The sequence below is a fragment of the Furipterus horrens genome, unplaced genomic scaffold (assembly GCF_987537825.1).
Source record: "Furipterus horrens unplaced genomic scaffold, mFurHor1.1.pri manual_scaffold_17, whole genome shotgun sequence".
Classification (NCBI taxonomy): domain Eukaryota; kingdom Metazoa; phylum Chordata; class Mammalia; order Chiroptera; family Furipteridae; genus Furipterus; species Furipterus horrens.
In genome coordinates, this window is record NW_028327187.1 from 94706379 (window position 1) to 94723651 (window position 17273).

At 40.2% G+C, this 17273-nt stretch overlaps 1 non-coding gene and 1 pseudogene across 1 annotated transcript; one reads left to right on the top strand and one right to left on the bottom strand.

Annotated features, from left to right (window-relative positions):
• Window positions 1–947: 947 nt before the first annotated feature.
• On the bottom strand, window positions 948–14411 carry LOC149991627 (RNA polymerase II subunit A C-terminal domain phosphatase SSU72 pseudogene; annotated as a pseudogene).
• Window positions 14346–14509, top strand: LOC149991628 (U1 spliceosomal RNA). The gene has a single exon (XR_016508828.1). It is a non-coding gene; the product is annotated as a U1 spliceosomal RNA (small nuclear RNA).
• The last annotated feature ends 2764 nt before the right edge of the window (window positions 14510–17273 follow it).

Genomic DNA, 17273 nt, shown 5'->3' on the forward strand with positions numbered 1-17273 from the left:
CAGAGCTAAGGCAGGAACAGAGCTGTCTCTGCAGGGGACAATTCTAACTCCTTGGAGTCATCCCTTGCTGGCAGCAGCCCTTGCAGAAGGCATAAGAGCTGCACAGTGCAGGCTGGCCTCCTCTTAGTTCGTGAGGTCGCTAACACCAGGGTTTCTCTAGCCCTGACATAAGAGCAAGTGAACAGCCAGGTGCTGAACAAAGGGACATAATTCCATACAAGGCTGAAAAGAACTGAGTTAGGGTAGTAAACCTGAATCATTTGATGCCATCGCCCCCACCCATCTTTTGACACCAAATAAGATTACACAACTTAACATGCGTAGGGAAAAACTCTGACAATGCGGAAAGAGAGAGAGCTACAATTTCTCTTCCACTGTACTTCCCACAGTGCCACACCTCACCCTCTGGATTCCCATGCTGCAGCTGTAACAGTGTCATCACTCATCAGAGTGGGCGACCCAAAGCCTCTGGGACCAACAGTGGGTGTCCAACACGGCAGTCACCTAGATAACTCTGTGGCCACTCTCCCTTCTGGTTTGCCCCCCCCAACCCCCCAGCAGCATCTGTCTATTGGACAATTGTAGATTTTCTCCTAATAGATACAGCTCCGTTGCTTCATTCAAGTATTTGTATATTCTAGCCAGGTAAGGGACAGGGGAGAAATGCACAACGAAAGACACACATATATTAGGGGGAATATATACTTAGAAACTTTACTTGTTAAAGAAAAAAACTTCATAAACTATCCCACTTGTACATAAAAATGGGATAAAAAATTCATTGCGGTTAACCTGCGTTAACGTATATCTTCTCACTTCATCTGTAAAGTTTGAGTTCTGCTACTGTCCACCGATAGAAGCCCTCAGAGTAAACAAAGTATCAGGAAGCAAAACGTATTAACCAGAGGGAGTTCAAAAATGCGGCTTCAGGGGGCAGCAGTGGGCCGTCAGTAGAAGCAGGCGGTGTGCAGTAAGGTCTGGCCGCTCTTCTCCTCGAACTCCAGTAGCAGTTGCGCGATCTCATTGTCCACATCATCCATGAGCTGAATGCACTGACAGAGCTCGGAGAACAGTAACGCCCCCAGGCTGGCATCTTCGTAGGTGTCCTGGATGTTCATGTTGATCACATGCACCAGCTGGGAGGCCTCCTGCTCTCTGGAATTCAACTCTTCTACCACTTGGTCGTACACTCTTTCTTCACAGGTGAGGATCAGGTCGAATACATCTGTGCAGTCCTGGAACTTTTCAGGCGCCGGCTTGATTTTCATATTTCTCTCCAACATGCACAAAACATCACTGCTCATGTAGAACTCTTCATCTTTCTGAACAAGATCTTTGTATATTTCATCATACGTGGTGTTGTAATCATAAACATTGAACATGTCGGCTGTCGGTCCTGGGCCTCACCAGACTCCCTGTTCCAAAGGACGGGACAGCGAATCCCTTCATGCTGAGGAGATGGTGGACTTCCATGCTCCGGTTCTGGTTGCTGACACACACTACTGCCACCCGCAGCTGCGCTGACGACACAGCGAATGTTTCTGCCCACTCACCACTCTCCAATCCCGGACGGCCACCTGGCAGAGGTGCTTCAATGCTAGCAAGGTGGCACCTATGGCTCCCGAAAAGCGTGACGTGCAAGCTGCATGCTGGGTCCAGGGGGACACATGCACAGGTGACCCGTCCACGTTTGCCAAGATCCCAGCCTCTGACTGAAGGAAGCACATCTCACGGCTCTAGACTGCGCATGCGCACCACTTCTCAAGGTGCGTGCTCAGAGAGCGCACTTCGGGCGCGCACTCCTCTGCTCAGGGCACGCGCTCTGCTGCTTGGGGAACGCCCTCTGCTGCTCTGGGCAGGAGGCCAAGGCCTGTATTCCTCACAGGGGCTGCCCGCTGGCACCCTGGCTTTTCTTTACTGACTCTTTCTTCTCCCTGTTGGAGTTCTCATGATTGTTAGTTTTCCTCTCTAGTCCTGTCCCTACTACCTTACGCTGTGTTTGCAAATGCATTTGTGAATTCCTTCTGGTTATGACAAGCCATTAAAACATATGGGAGGAATGCAGGAGTAAGAGCCATGAGGTCTTTATACCTTGAGTTCATTCATTAATGGATCACAGAAAAAGTAAAATGGAATAAGCATCATTAACTGACTCAGAAGACAGTTGGGAGGCCACTGAGGAAGTGGAACACATGCACATCTCAGTTCAGATCTTGGAACTCATGTTTGCTGACCTGGCCCTAAACTCAGCTCAAGCCCAGAAACACTCTGGATCAACGACTGCTGCACGGATGGACATACGTGGCCTTGACTTCCTCCTCCTCATTGCGATGAGTGGATCATCCACATCCTTCAGCTTGAAAGGAGCAAATCAGTTTCAAAACTGAGGATTCTACGTTTTCAGGATGGGCCTTACCAACCCCTGCTGACCTGGCCAGGTGTTTCATTCACAAGGAGGAATGAAATGGTTGGGCCCTTTATAAACCCAGCCTTTCTTTCTTCCCTCTGGAACACAGTTAACTTGCTACCTGAATCTGTGCTCCAGATTGCAATCCCTCCTTTGCTCAAATAAACACTTCTTATTCTTTATTGCAGCCTAAAACATTATTATTATTACTATTTGGTTAAAAAGCTCAACAAATTGTGTGTATCTACTATGTAAAAGCTACTCTTCTAGGTGCTGGGCATATATCACTGAATAAAAGAGGACCAAAAAAAAAAAAAAAAAACCCACAAAACACAGTCTCCCCCCTGCAAAAACAACAACAACAACAACAACAACAAAAACACCAAATTCCTGTTCTCTCAGAGTTTAGAATCTAATGTATTTATAATCTGAAATTAAACCCAATTTTCAAATCCTTCTCCAAATTATAAGAGTGAAATGTGTTTATTTTTAAGAGGAATAAATTCTAATTGAACCAATATTTCTCAAGTGCCTTCCAAGAATCGCCTTCATCAGAATCCCTTAACACACTAGTCAAAAAAAAAAAAAAAAAAAAACAAAAAAAAAAAAAATAGATAAATGGGCTCGCTCCACAGCCAGCCCACTCAGTTAAACTCTATGAGGGTGGGTGCAGGAACATTAATATTCTTAGCATGAATATTTCCCAACCTTTGAGAAGATTTGTTAAACTAAATGGATTCAGCTCAAATAGTGGAGAATTACATTCTTCTTTGCAAATGAATGTTTGAAATCTGTTGCTCAAACAAAGAGATAAACTCAAATAGTGGCATTTCAGACACTAGCTAAAACCATGTTTCCTAAACTTCCCAATAGAATCACCCAGGTGCACCTGTTAATTTTGGGGCATCTTAGGTCCATTCCACATAGATTCTGATCCAGTAGATTTGGTGAGGGACCTCAGGTGATTTCTTGTTTAAGAAATACAGAGCTTTAGAATAGAAGTACAAATAAGAGAAAGGAAATATCCCACGCTCAGGGAAAACTATCCAGGAGTGATATATTAGTCACTCTTATTTTCCTCTCAATTTAGTGACTTTTTTTTCTAACATAGATTTGTCCCATTTGCCTCTCCTCAGTTATATGAGCTCTGGGTATTAAGGAACAAATTTCATTACAAGATCTTCAAAGGTAAGGGACTAATCTTGTCAGTCCAGTACTCACCTAGATCTTTCCTCCAGTAGGTAGGTGCTCAATAAATATTTATTCAGCACTAGCCTGGTTAATAGTATTCTAAAGAATTAAAAGGTCTTTGGATCTAATTTAGACCACATTTTGTCATCCTCCTCTGGCCCTGTGGTCAACTTTTCACCCTTCAGTAAATGAGGCACCAAGTGTCAGTTCCTTTGCAGAATACCCTGGGACACCTATTGATTCTCCTGAATGTCTCCTTTGTTCCTCTAACCCAACAGACAAGGACAGATTAGATCAAGGTAAACTGAAAAATGGAGATCAGAGTCACACTTGAAAGAGATGACAACTTTCAATTTTTCTAGCTGTTGACGTTAAGCTACTTATGGCACCATTGCTGTAGCTTTTTAGTATTAAAAGTATAGTTTCAAGAAAATGCATTTATTTTTAATTTTTTGATATTTAAAAAATGTTAATAACCATGTCCTTTCCTTTTTATCAGTAGAGAAAACTGAGGTTGGAATTATATATCTGAGATAAATTGGGAAAAAAGATAAAGGATTAAAGACTGAAACATGTCAAGCAACTTTAAAGGGGGGAAACACAAAAGTAATATATCTTGAAAATATCTTTTATGAAAACCTCTCATGACTTTTCTGTGCAGAAACCATGGTGGAGCAGAGTGAGGGGAGAGCTAAGATAGTATGATAGGAAAGTCCGGCAGTTGAAGATAGCAATAAGAGAATAAGCTTTAGTTGTAGTCAGACCTATGAGAGAATACAGGTTCTCACATGGAATGACTATGTGATCTTGGGCAAGTCACCAACACCTCAAACATTAACAAAATGTCCCCCATTTTTTTAGTAAACATTTGTGAAAATAAATAGCAATTCACTCTTCTTCCCTTTTAACTAAAGTCATATCAGATGAAAATTTGAAAAAGGAATAATACAGAACAGGTATCATGAGTTATAAACCTGTCCACTGGCACAGAAAATACAGTTAATGTCAGTCATTAACAATAATTTCAGCTAGAAAAGTAAATGAATTCTCATCACAGTGGAAACTCATTCAGCTACTGAAGTTATCATCACATATTAAAACAAACAAACAAAAAACCAGAACAAGTAAAAAGGAAAAAATCTAATACACAAGAGATTTCTAAATAGGTTTTATGACATTGCATTTGGAATTTGAATTTCATTGGCATTCATCTGATGATTATGCCTCTTGGAAAATGGGGTTGACATTTCAATAAATTTTGAATAGGCTTGAAGTAGGATTTCTTATAGACTCTACTCATTAATCACTACCCTAGAGGACTCTTCTTTTGGGTAGACTTCCCTACCCTTTTCACACACAAAGTCATTGATATGTCCAAGGGTACAATATATTTAGACATAGGGTTGGCAAAAACAGAAGAAAATAAAACAAAAAGAGAAGAAAACCCTACACACTGATAAGTCTTAGCCTTATGCCCCAAATTCAACTTGATAGTTTGGTTTCTGCTAGTAGATGGGACAGTTAATAAAGGAGTTGCTCAGAACCAGACAGGAAATCTGTTTCAGTCCAATAATCTATTCCTTGATAAATTATATTACAAAAAAGTGACAACATATTCTACCCAATTTTCTTTTTTTCTATTTTATCCAACATATTGGGAATATAAAGCACGAACAAGAGTGAATGCTTATTTGCAAAGATGAATACTTTCAAATGAGTTGGGACCCAGGCTTCAAAGAATTCACGTAAGTTCAGAGTTCATAACTTGAGCTTGAATGAATGTTTAGCCCTAGTCTCTCTTTGGTAGATGTGATACATATTCCATTTTCACATGTAAAATGGATTATAAACAACATCAATTGATTTTTTATAAAGAACAATAATCTTTTGCAAAAAGGCCATTATTGTTCTGAAGACTATATATATAAATAAGAAGTCAAAGAATGCATCTACCAAGATACAGGTATTTTGGTCACTAATTCCAATGTAGGGGGATGTGGGAGATTTCTCCATATCAATATGTAATTTTCCAGACACCAGCTGGGTGTCCTACAATTAAACTCAATTCTGACACTATCAACCTGAAGATAGCATCACATCCCACAAGTTAAGAATTCAGTCCTACAAGACTACTGCCCTTCTCTACTTCAGATACCAGTAGCAGGTACAGGTTGTCACATGTACAACTGACCAAACTGCTGTACATCTGAGGTTCTAACAACACCTTCCTTGGGTTAAATTAATTTGCTAGAGCAACTCACAGAACTCAGAGAAACATATCACTTACTAGATTACTGGTTTATTATAAAAGGATATAACTCATATAACTCAGGAACAACCAGATGGAAAGATGCATAGGACAAGGTATGGGGAAAAGACTCAAAGCATTCATGCCCTCTCCAGCTGTGACACTCTCCAAGGTCTATGAGTGTTCAACAACCTGGAAGCTCTTTAAAGCCCATCCTTTTGAGTTTTTACAGTGGCTTCATTAAATAGGCATAATTGATTAAATCATTAGCCATTACTGATTGATTCAAACTCCAACTCCCCACCCCCACCCCAAGAGTTAAGTAGATGGGACTGAAAGCTCCAGCCTTCTAATGCATAGTTGGTTCTCCTGGCAAAAAGTCCCCATCCTTAGGTGATTAACAAATGTTGCTTAATTGAAATAACAAAAGATGCCTTTGTTGTTCTAATCATTTAGGAAATTCCAAAGGTTTTAGGAGCTCTGTGCCATAAATGGGAACAAAGATCAAATATATATTTTTCTTATTATAAACCGCATCATACATATCTATATCAATTTACAGATTTAGCTAAACATCTTTTTATATATCTATATCTATACATGCTTTCTTGCTTTGCTCATTCTCTCTTGCTTTTAGAAATGTTACAAGAGATTGAGAAAAAACAGGCCCAAAAAGCAATACTTTTTGCTAACCCACACCAAGACTTAATACCTAACCTAATTGCAGCTTCAGCTTTTCCCAAGAATGTGACCTTTAAATGACCAGTCAATGTGCAAATTCCTTTCAGCACTAGGGGGTCATCCTAGGCCCCTTTTGGTCCCCTTACTAGGAAACCTTGCGTTAAATAATGCATTATTTGCTAATAATTTCCTTAGTTCCACTCTGTCTCTGCCTTTAAAAAACCTTTCTTTTTTGGCAGCTCCATGGAGCTTCTTTATATTGCTAGATGGGATGCAGCCTAATTCATGAATCATTAAATAAAATCCAATTTTATTTTAAAATTTATTCAGTTGAATTTTTGTTATTTCATAAAAATATCCTATTAGCTGAAGAATAAGCAAGCATTTTCCCTTCCATAATTTCAACCTTATTTTCCTTCTAACATGTAAAGCAAATTTCAATATACCTTCTTCTCTCCTAATCAAGTAGAAATGGAAACCATGTAACTATTTATGATCCTGTTTGCTTGATATTGATTTTATCATCTTTTGCTAGGAGGTATTCTATTTGTTTCTGAAATTCCAATCCCTTTTCTATCCTCCTCTTATTCACGGAATGTTATTAGATTTGTAGAATTCCAATAGATAAAAGGACATAAAATGTAGTTCTCTGTTATATATTTATCATTTTCCTTCTGCTTGATCTTTGCTTGTTTGCTTTCTTCAAATATATACAACATGCTGTTTTAGATTTCGATTGAACCTCAGCCAAATACATCCATAAGTATGTGTATGGCCTTTAACTTTTATAAGGGCAGTACTAATTTTTTTGTTCAGAGTAAGGTTTTAGAAATCAGATTTACTTATTCATTGAGTGCTTATTCTCATCTACATTCTCTCTCTGCCTTACAACTATGAAAACTGGAAACAAAGGCAGGCAGAATTGGCCACCCCAAAGTATGTCTCTTTACCTTAAGGATTGTTTTAGGCTGATTTTTTTTTTAAAGCAGTAGAGATAGGTCTGAATAGAAGTTATCGTTCTGTAAAGACATTTACACTTATAAGGGAAATAATCATTTGTAAAGGTGTTTCCCTAATCTCCACCAGGAATTGAAGAATGGCTAAATCTCTAAAAAACCTTATCAATAGAGAAGGCAATGACTTAAATCTGCATAACAACTTTACCTTTGTTTACTGTGCCTTTCCTGGAAACCTTTCATTACTGTCTCCCCCTCCCCCCAACATCTTCCTTTGTCTTTTAGCTGGAGATAGGATTTAAGGAGGTAGCTTAGGCCATTTGGAGAGTTACTCAGTTTTCCTGGGTCTTTCCTGAGTACACAGGAGTTATATATGTTAAATTTCTGTTAGTTTTTCTCCTGTTAATCTGTCTTTTATTATAGGGGGTCTGCGCCAAGAACCTAGAAGGGTAGAGGGGAAACTATTTTTCCTCCCTCACAAAAATTACACAGTAAAATTCTGAAATAAGATGCATATCAATTTAGCAAAGCAAACCAAAGAAGCAGCATACCAGAGATAATGATATGTCTATGTTACGCTCCATAATAATTCTGGAATCAAAATATTCAAGCAGATTCCTCAAAAGATATTTAGCATACAACTCATTATCAAATGTCTTTTTTTTAATACATCTCTTAATTTTGTAACCATCTATGTCAATAGGCCTTTTATTAAGATTCCTGAGGGTGCTGTGGATGCAAAGGGGTACTGTAATAATTCTAACCAAAAGTAATATTACAGGGTGATTTGATCATAAATAATGAACTGAACAGGTCATGGTGGTTAGTCAAGCTCCAGGCACAACTTCTTTAGTAAGCCCTGTGCATTGTTTTGTGCATATAAATATTCTACCCTGGAAGGTTCTCTGAGCACTCTTGCTTGGAGCTCTGTCCTCCCCCAAGACCCAGCACTTCCCTTGCTTTCCAAAAAGCTACAAAACAAAACCAAGCCTGGTAGTTCCCCACCCCTTATCTGTCAGCTCTCTCCTTCAGGATCTGGGGTATGTTGTCTTCAGCCTCTGTATAGTAGTCCAGGAAAGCATGTGGCCGGATCCTGACTACAGACCGCAGAGCTGCTTGCTGCTTCCCACACAGCTGCTCCAGCCTGCTGCTCCATCATGCTCCTCCAACCTGCTCCTTCCCTCGTGCTTCTTCTCATGGCAGACAGCGGGGCCCTTCTTCATCCTTTCAAACTGCATCACCCTCTTCTTTCACGTCAGACTTCATGGCGGACTCTCTTCTTTCATTCTTTCCAACTGCATGCTCCCTCTACATCCTTTCAGATGGCAATCCCCTTTCCTTCTGGCTCCCCCCAGTAATCCCCTTTCCTCATGGCTCCCCCCAATTTTACATGCTGACCTGGAGCACCACATCTCACTATTATGAAAAATATCTTAAGCTGTATCATCCGCCCTTTTACCCAGGTGGCAGCACTGCTTCACTGCAGGAAAGGCTCAGCTATCTCCTTGTCATTGATATGCAAAGTATCTCAACCTGTATCATCCAGCTCTTTACCAGGCTTTTACCTGGGCATTAGCACAACTATTATTGAGCTACCAGCCTGCCACTGATATGCAAAGTAACTTAAAAACTACTATCTCCTTTCCCCAAGACCACAGGCTGTGAGAACTTTGGGGATTACCCACTCCTCCATTACAGGTTAACAACACCTTTGAAATGTCTCTTTTCCAGACCCCTCAGAAAGCATAACCACCCTCAAGAGAGCACTCAATATTGTTAACTATCCTATAATCCAGCATTTTCAACCAGTGTTCTACAATAATTCTTAAAACATACAATACATTACTATTCAGTCAGGGGCACTGACCTCTTATTCCTGATATTGTTACAGAGTGGGGGTCTCAAAAAATCCCCAGAGCCTGTGGTTTGGGAGATGGGGAAAAAGGAATAGCTTTTAAGGTGCCTTTGCATGATTATGGCTAGTAGCTAGTGTCTTAGTTATGCAAATGGCTTTGGTTCTTCCAAGGCCCCAAGGAGATGGGAGGGAATTTGACTATGAAATAGTGAGAAAAGAGCATACAGAGCCTGTGCGAGGTTCTGTGAATGGTCAGAACTGGTTACCACATCCACTGCGTCATAAGATGCAGTCAGGGATTTAAAAATAGGCGGCAGGCATTTTAGCGAGGAGAACTCCATACAGCTTTGAAAGGAAAAGAACAACACCATGCAGCTTGGAAAGGAAAGAGAGAACTCCATGTGGCTTGGAAAGGAAGAGGAGAGGAGATCCACATAGTTTGCAAGGAAAAGGAGACCTCCATGCAGCTTTGAAAGGAAGGATACCAATGTGGCATTGAAAAGGACAAAGAGAGAACCTGCGTGACCCCGTGCAACATGGCACATGTTTTCCTGGACTGTTATATGGAAGCTGATGGCATTGTACCCCATACCCTGAAGGAGACAGCTGACAGATAAGGGATGGGGAACTTCTGGGTCTGTTTTTGCTTCTAGTCTTTTGGGGAGCAAGGGAAGTGCTGGGTCCCGTGGGAAAACAGGGCTCTGAGCTTAAGTGCTCACTGCCCTCCCCAGGTTGAAATATTGTAAATAAAGACTTGTTTTCCTCAACACTAGTTGTTGGGTCTTACACCAAGACGCCATGTGAGAGAGCCCCCTTTTGTTCTGTAACAATATTGTCAATTAAAAAAAACAAAACTGTTACTGAGCAAAGCAGGACTCAGTCATGTGGTGCCTTGGTGTATGACCCAACAATTAGTGTTGAGAAACAGGTCTTTATTTACAATATTCCAACCTTGGAAGGGCTGGGAGTACTTCAGCTCAGAGCTCTGTTCTCTCACAACACCCAGCACTTCCCTTGCTCCCCAAAAGGCCATAAACCAAAACCAAGCCCAGTCATTCCCCATCCCTTATCTGTCAGCTGTCTCCTTCAGGATCTGGGGTACAATGTCATCAGCCTCCGTATAACAGTCCAGGAAAGCATGTGCCATGTTACACTGGATCCTGGTGAAGACCAGGAAAGGCATAAGTCTTAAGAGAGAGTCCTCTCCAACATGTCCTGAGTCCCAAGAGTCCAGATAGGGTCTGGGTCTGCAAGGCACAGTCCTTGGTGGCTTCGGAGTCAGCTGGAGTGGACACAATCAAAGCAGCTGCATGCCTGCTTTCTTATTAGCCCAGGCCGCATGGCCGGATCCCAGCTACAAACTGCATGGCTACTTGCTGCTTCTCCCTTCTCACCGTGGACCAGCTTCATTACAAACTGCATAGTTGCTTCTTCTCCACAGGCAGCATGGCTGGATCCCCTTTCGGCTCATGGCTCCTTCCTCACGGCTACTCCTTCTCTTCTCTTCTCTTCTACACTCACTCCACCTGCATGGCCCTCTCCCATGGCAGACCAGCTCTCTTACAAAGCTGCTTAGCTGTTATATCATGGCTCTCTCTCCTACACGTCAGACCTCCTAGCTGACTCCCGTTTATACCCTTTCAGACTGCATGGCTTCTCTTCTTTTATCCTCATGGCTCTCCCTAATTTTAAATGCTGACCCAGGGCACCATACCTCATTGAAAAGTATCTTAAGCCAATCATCCACCCTTTTACCTGGGGGCAGTATAGTGTCCCTTCAGGAAAAGCTAGTATCTTAAGCCTATCATCTGCCCTTTTACTGGGGGCAGCATAGAAGTATCTTAAGCCTATCATCCACCCTTTTGCCCTGGGCTGCAGTACAGTAGTCCCTCTCTATATCGCAGTTCACTTATCACGGCCTCACTGTATCATGAGATTAAAAAAATATATTATATTTAATTATTTATCATGGATTTTTTGCTATATTGCAGGATTTTGTGGTACTGTATATGTATGTTGTTAAAGTTACATAGGTTTAAGAGTGTAGAATATGTTTAAGAACATAAGTAGTGTTTATAAAAATGTGGAAAAGGTTAATAAGGGACTGGGAACAGTTTATAAGTGTGTGGGAAGGGTTTATAAAGCCTTAAAATGTATGTAAATACTAAAATAAATGTAAGGTTCCTACCTCACAGATTTTCACCTATCGCGGGGGGGGGGGGGTCTAGAACATAATACCCGTGATAAGTGAGGGAATACTGTACAGCTATTATCTAGTTACCAGCTTGCCATAGATACGCAAAATTCTTTAAAAGTTGTATCATCTCCTTTCCCTATCCCCAAAACCAAGAGCTGTGGGGATTTTGTAGACACCTCCTCCACTGTTACACAATGACAACAGCCAACACAACAGCCATCTGGTGTGAATGAATCAAAATTATACGGATTTTTTTTTTTTTTTTGGTCAGATTGGCCCCCCAAAAAATATTTTCTGATGTGCTACAGAATTTTAGTAATTAATTTATGGGTGCCATGAGATGAAAAAGGTTGAAATTGCCATTGTAATCCAATCCCCACCTTACTTTCTCTTGCTTCCATGTAATCTTCCTTATGTCTCCCCCTTAATTCCAAATGCACAAAAGGAGCTGTACACTGTCATTCTGGAAGCATTTTTCTCAGTCTGTGGTATCTTGCTTCCAGGTATATCCTCTGTTTGGCTCAAATAAACTCTAATAAATGTGTAAATTTTACTACAGGTTTGGACATTCTTATTATAACAGGGTGCAGAGCAAGGGTCCCCTAAAAATAGGCAAAAACCCTTACAACCTTTGGTTGGGGGTAGGAGGAAGTGGATCATATGGAGGTAAAAGACACTTTGCATAAAAACAGCAAGTTAATAGCTGTGCATTTCTTGAATGGAGAGAACTGTTGCCCAGGACGGAAGATGTACGTAACTCTGAGAGCACATAGTGGCTTGTGACATAGCCAGGGGAGGAGGATGTCCCTGTGTCACAGGGAACTCTTGACCTGACTAAAGATGACATCTGAAAGAAGGTAAAAGATACGGGGGAATTAGCAAAAGTAGCACATCAGAGGACGGGCCAGATATGAGGTCACATAGGAAGTTCCAGGCCGGGCATTTACAATAAGGGTGGGCTGAGAGAGAGAAGAAGGTAGAAGCCACACCGGCTGAAAGGGTGTAGGTGGGAGTTGGCTATGAGGTCTGGAGTAAGAAGACAGCAGCAGAGCTGATGGAGCTTTGTGGAGCCCTGCCTGACCAAGCACGGATTCGTGGGAGATGCTGTGACCAGGAATGTAAACTGCAGACTTCTTCTCTGAAGGACATACAGAGAAGTCACTCCCTTAGGACATGTGCCCCCTGGACTCCACCATGATCCACTGTAACACAGCATATGTTTTCCCAAACTACTACATGGAGGCTGAGGACAGCGTGCCCCAGATCCTGAAGGAGAGAGCAGATGCGAGAGGATGGCAACTCTGAAACCCTCAAGCACACATTCCAGAGAGGATGGAGATCTGTTTGTGTAGCCAGCTTAAGTACAGATAAGGATATGGGGAACCTCTGGCCATGGTTTTGGCTTATAGCCTTTTGGGGAGCAAGGGAAGTGCTGCGTGTCATGGGAGAACAGGGCTCTGAGCAAGAGTGCTCCCAGCCCCTCCAAGGTTGGAATCCTTTAAATAAAAACATGTTTCCTTCAACACTAATTGTTGGGTCATGTGTCAGGGCACCATGTAGCCAAGCCCCTGTTTGCTCAGTTACATTATGTCAACCGTGCTAACTGAAGGAATAAGGTCCTAGAAATGGAGATTGATGAGAATATCTAGCATGTAGCCTTCCTTCCAGTTTCACCCAGCGCTGGCTCTTCCTCTCCACCTTACTAGCAAAATAACTTTCTAGCAACTTTTGTCCTCTTAACATCAGGCAAAGGTTTCAGATTTGAACCCAGATATGACCTAAAAGCTAAAAATAAACTCTTTGAAAAAAGTCTCTCTGTCAATTAGTTTGGAAGTATTTTCTAAACCACAGTCCAGCTCAGAATCACTTGATCATCAGCTATGGAAGCTAAAGAAGCTATTAAGTTAAAATTATATTTTTTATTTGACCTTAAAAGCTGTCCTCTTTCTCTGAAATGTCTTTGACTTTTTCAATCTATATTTTTCTCATTTGTTAAAAGGACAAATAACCCAATAGTAGATATAAAGTCATAAATAGGTATTTCACAGAGGAGGGAGTACGTATTGCAGAAAATTGTAGAAAAGTAGTTAGCCACTTTAGTGAGCAAGGAAATGAAAATCAATAATGGAAATGAGGTGCAATTTCATAACTTTTTTCTTGGTGAAAGTAAGAAATCTGATAATACCAATGGTTGGAACAGACCTGGATTATTGTGATTTTATAGACATGGCTGGAAGAAGTATGAATTACTGCAATCACTTTGGAAAACAATTGGCAATATTTCTGCAAAGATCAACATTCATACACTATAACCCAGCTATTTCCCTGCTAATCAATCATATACCCAAAAGAAACTTTTGCATACAGCTACCACCACTACCACCAGCACCATGAGATATGTACAGGGATATTCACAGAATCTCTTATATAGTTTAAAATCCTGACAACAACTACCAGCAGGAGAATGGATAAAAAGTAACATATACATGAATGAACAGCAGCTGTATGCAATAATAAAGATGAATGTTAGCCATACAATTTTGAAAAAAATAGTCCTTAAGTGTCATGTTATTAGATAATATCTTGGTATAATAACTGATTTGCCTGACATTTCTGACAATTCCTTTTATTTGAACCACACAATCCTTCCCCATTAAAACAAGACAAGGAGGCTGAAGCATTCCACACTTCCTGACTCAGACAGTGGGAACATTAAGCAGAATGCTGAGAAAAAGATTAAAATTGTTTTAGTGCCATCAGTTTGGTTTGCAATACCAAAAGCCAATATCTAAAAGAATGAAATACATTTTGTACTTACCTGGCAGGGAAGATACCATGATCGTGCAGGTGGTTTTCCCACGGTGAAGTTTATCCATTGCACTCTGGAAGTGCTGACCCCTGCAATTTCCCCGAATGTGGGAACCTCAACTGTATAATTTGTGGTAGTGGGGGATTGTGTTCATACTCTCCCCTGCACCAGAAAAAAAAAAAAAAAAAGGCACATTTTAGGCTTAAATAATGGTTTAGAAAAAGATGAAGAAAATAACACAAAACATCATCAACCACAATGAAAGCTTATACTTAATGGTGACTAGCTGAAACCATCCCTTTTAAAATGAGGAACAGAAAAGCATGTCCATGATCACTATTATATTTCAGTATTGTTTTTGCAGTTCTAGCAATTGCAGAGACAATAAAGAAGTATAAGGACAGAAACAAAGCTGATTTTTTGCCATCAGATGCAATAGTCTATATGTTGGGATGAAGCCACCACCAGCCTGCATGACCTCCAGGAGACACCATCCCTGCCAATCCATATAGGACATTTGGTGTGAATGAGAAATATACTTTTTGTGGTTTTGAGCCACTGAGGTTTGAAGGTTGTTTGTTGTTAGCTTATCTAAACTCATACAAGTGTCTTCAATTTGATCCATACTACTTCATATCTAAGTTGGGTAGAGGTACATTGCCTATAATCCTATATGCCTGAAATAGTTTGTAATAGGTATTTTAAAGTAAATAGAATGCATAAAAATACCAATTTCCCTAAACTGTAGATTAGACATTGTTATTTCAGTCCGGGTTAGAGTCGGAGAAAGGTAGTAATGTTAGACAATATGGACCTATTAGTGGGGGTTCTGAGATTTCCCCTCTTCCTTCTCAGGTGAGAGACAATGTAGTTTAAAAAAAAAAAAAAACTGGTTTAAAAGACTCAGAAAATAGATAGTACACCGAGGAAAAATGGCAGCCAAAAGGTCTGGACTGAGATGGCTTAGCACATCCAGGATCTTCCTCACGGGATAGTACCTGTAAGTTTCCTTAGCTTTGCCTTCTCTCTCAATAAGTGGGTTCAGAAGGGCTGAGAGATGCTGATGGTCTGTTAAGGACCTCACAACTGAGAAACAGGACACAGAGTGGGTGGATGGACTTCCAGAGCCTGGAGACCATGGCAGCCTGGGAATCAGGTGGTAGTGGGGGGCTGCATTCAGATTCAGGAGTTCTCTAAAATGCCAATATTCTACAGGAGCCCTTGAACACATTAGCTATCTGAAGAGAAAGGAGGGATACACAAAAAATCCTTAATCTTTTGATTTAAATTTGATTTGACTAAGAACATTCTATAATGATGATGACTGAATTAAATCTTTTACTTTCATGCTGAATTGGGATCAAAATGAAGCCCAAACATTTATAGAGTTAAAAGTAAGTACAATTATTTGCTGACCTGCATTTCTTGGTGAATCAAATACTCCCTTGAAGAGCTGGTTGGACATGGTTAGTAAATTGACATCCTGAGAGGGGAAACTCTGGGGAATGGATTATATTTGGATCAGAGAACAATCAGGAATACAACTTCCCAAGATGGTTAATTCAAGATGCCTGATAAACCCCAAAGCAGAGGAACATGGATATTGCTAAGAGAGGTTTGGGATAGATATGCACATTTGGGGGTTTTCAAATATAAATGGGCGTTTAAAGTTAGAGACCTGGGAATTAGATTATATTAGAGAGTAAAGATAGATCAAGGAAAGAAAAGATAGGAGATGTGAACGCTAAGGCATTCCAACATTTAGAGATTAATAAGAGGTTGTTACTCCAAGAAGGGAGACAAAACAGCAGCAAATGAAGTGGAGCCATAAAACAGTGCAGGGTGGTGTCCTGGGTGCCAAATAAAGCTTCAAGCAGGAGGTGATCAACAGCATCAAATACTACAACACAAAAGATGGGAACTGAATAGTAGCCATTGGATTTGGTAATGTGGACATGATACATGACTTTGTAAGTACAATTTTGTGAGTTTTTGCAAGTAAGAGACTTGTGTGGCCATACAAATCTGGGGTAGATGCTCTTACTATTTTCATGTGTTTTTTTCCAAGAAAGTTTTGTTGATGGCACACAAGAAGCTCCTTGGTAAAGAGGTTACTCATTCAAATATGTCTGGAAACACTGTATACCACCTTTCACCTTGGAGAGTCATGAAGAAAATGAGCAAATAAAAGACCTAACAAATTTAAAAAATCTATTGATACTTTTTTCATTTACAAATTCCTGAATTTATGTCCTATAAAACGCACACATGTGTGTGCAACTGTGTGTAAGGCCCACAATCTCTTACCTGAAGTTCTTTCGGTCAGATGTAATTTGAAAACCAAAACATTTCATACTTCAGAAAGATAAAGAACCAGATAGCACATGTTTTATGTAATTCTGCCAGCAGGGAATCAAACACATGAACACTTTTGCAGTTTGTTATAAAAACTTTCACTCTGTGATGAATAGACTATATATAGCCTCACATTCCTTTAAGTTTAGATGCCAAAGAATTGTGTGCCAAAATTTCTAGGAAAATAATTTAAGTTTTATAAGTTTTGGGGTTTCAGAGTTGTAGGCTTATATTAGGATTCAGGGGAAATATTTTCTCGAACAAAGTTTGTGTAGCACTGATGTATGACCCTAAGGTGAAGGTCAAGAATGAATAGTAACCTCTGGGGGTAAAATATACATACAAGCATTTGCTGAATACAGTTTAACTGCAGAAGAGAATATTTGACCCAAGCAACATATGGATTCACATCATAAGAAAATAAATAGGTACATGCTTTATAATTTCAAGATGTTATATGAATGTAAAGATGATATGAAAATCATATAAAACACAACATTTTGGGGTGCTTTTAAAATGAAAACAAAAATTAATTAAAATAAGAACATCACTAAAATCTTGAAACGGAGGAGGA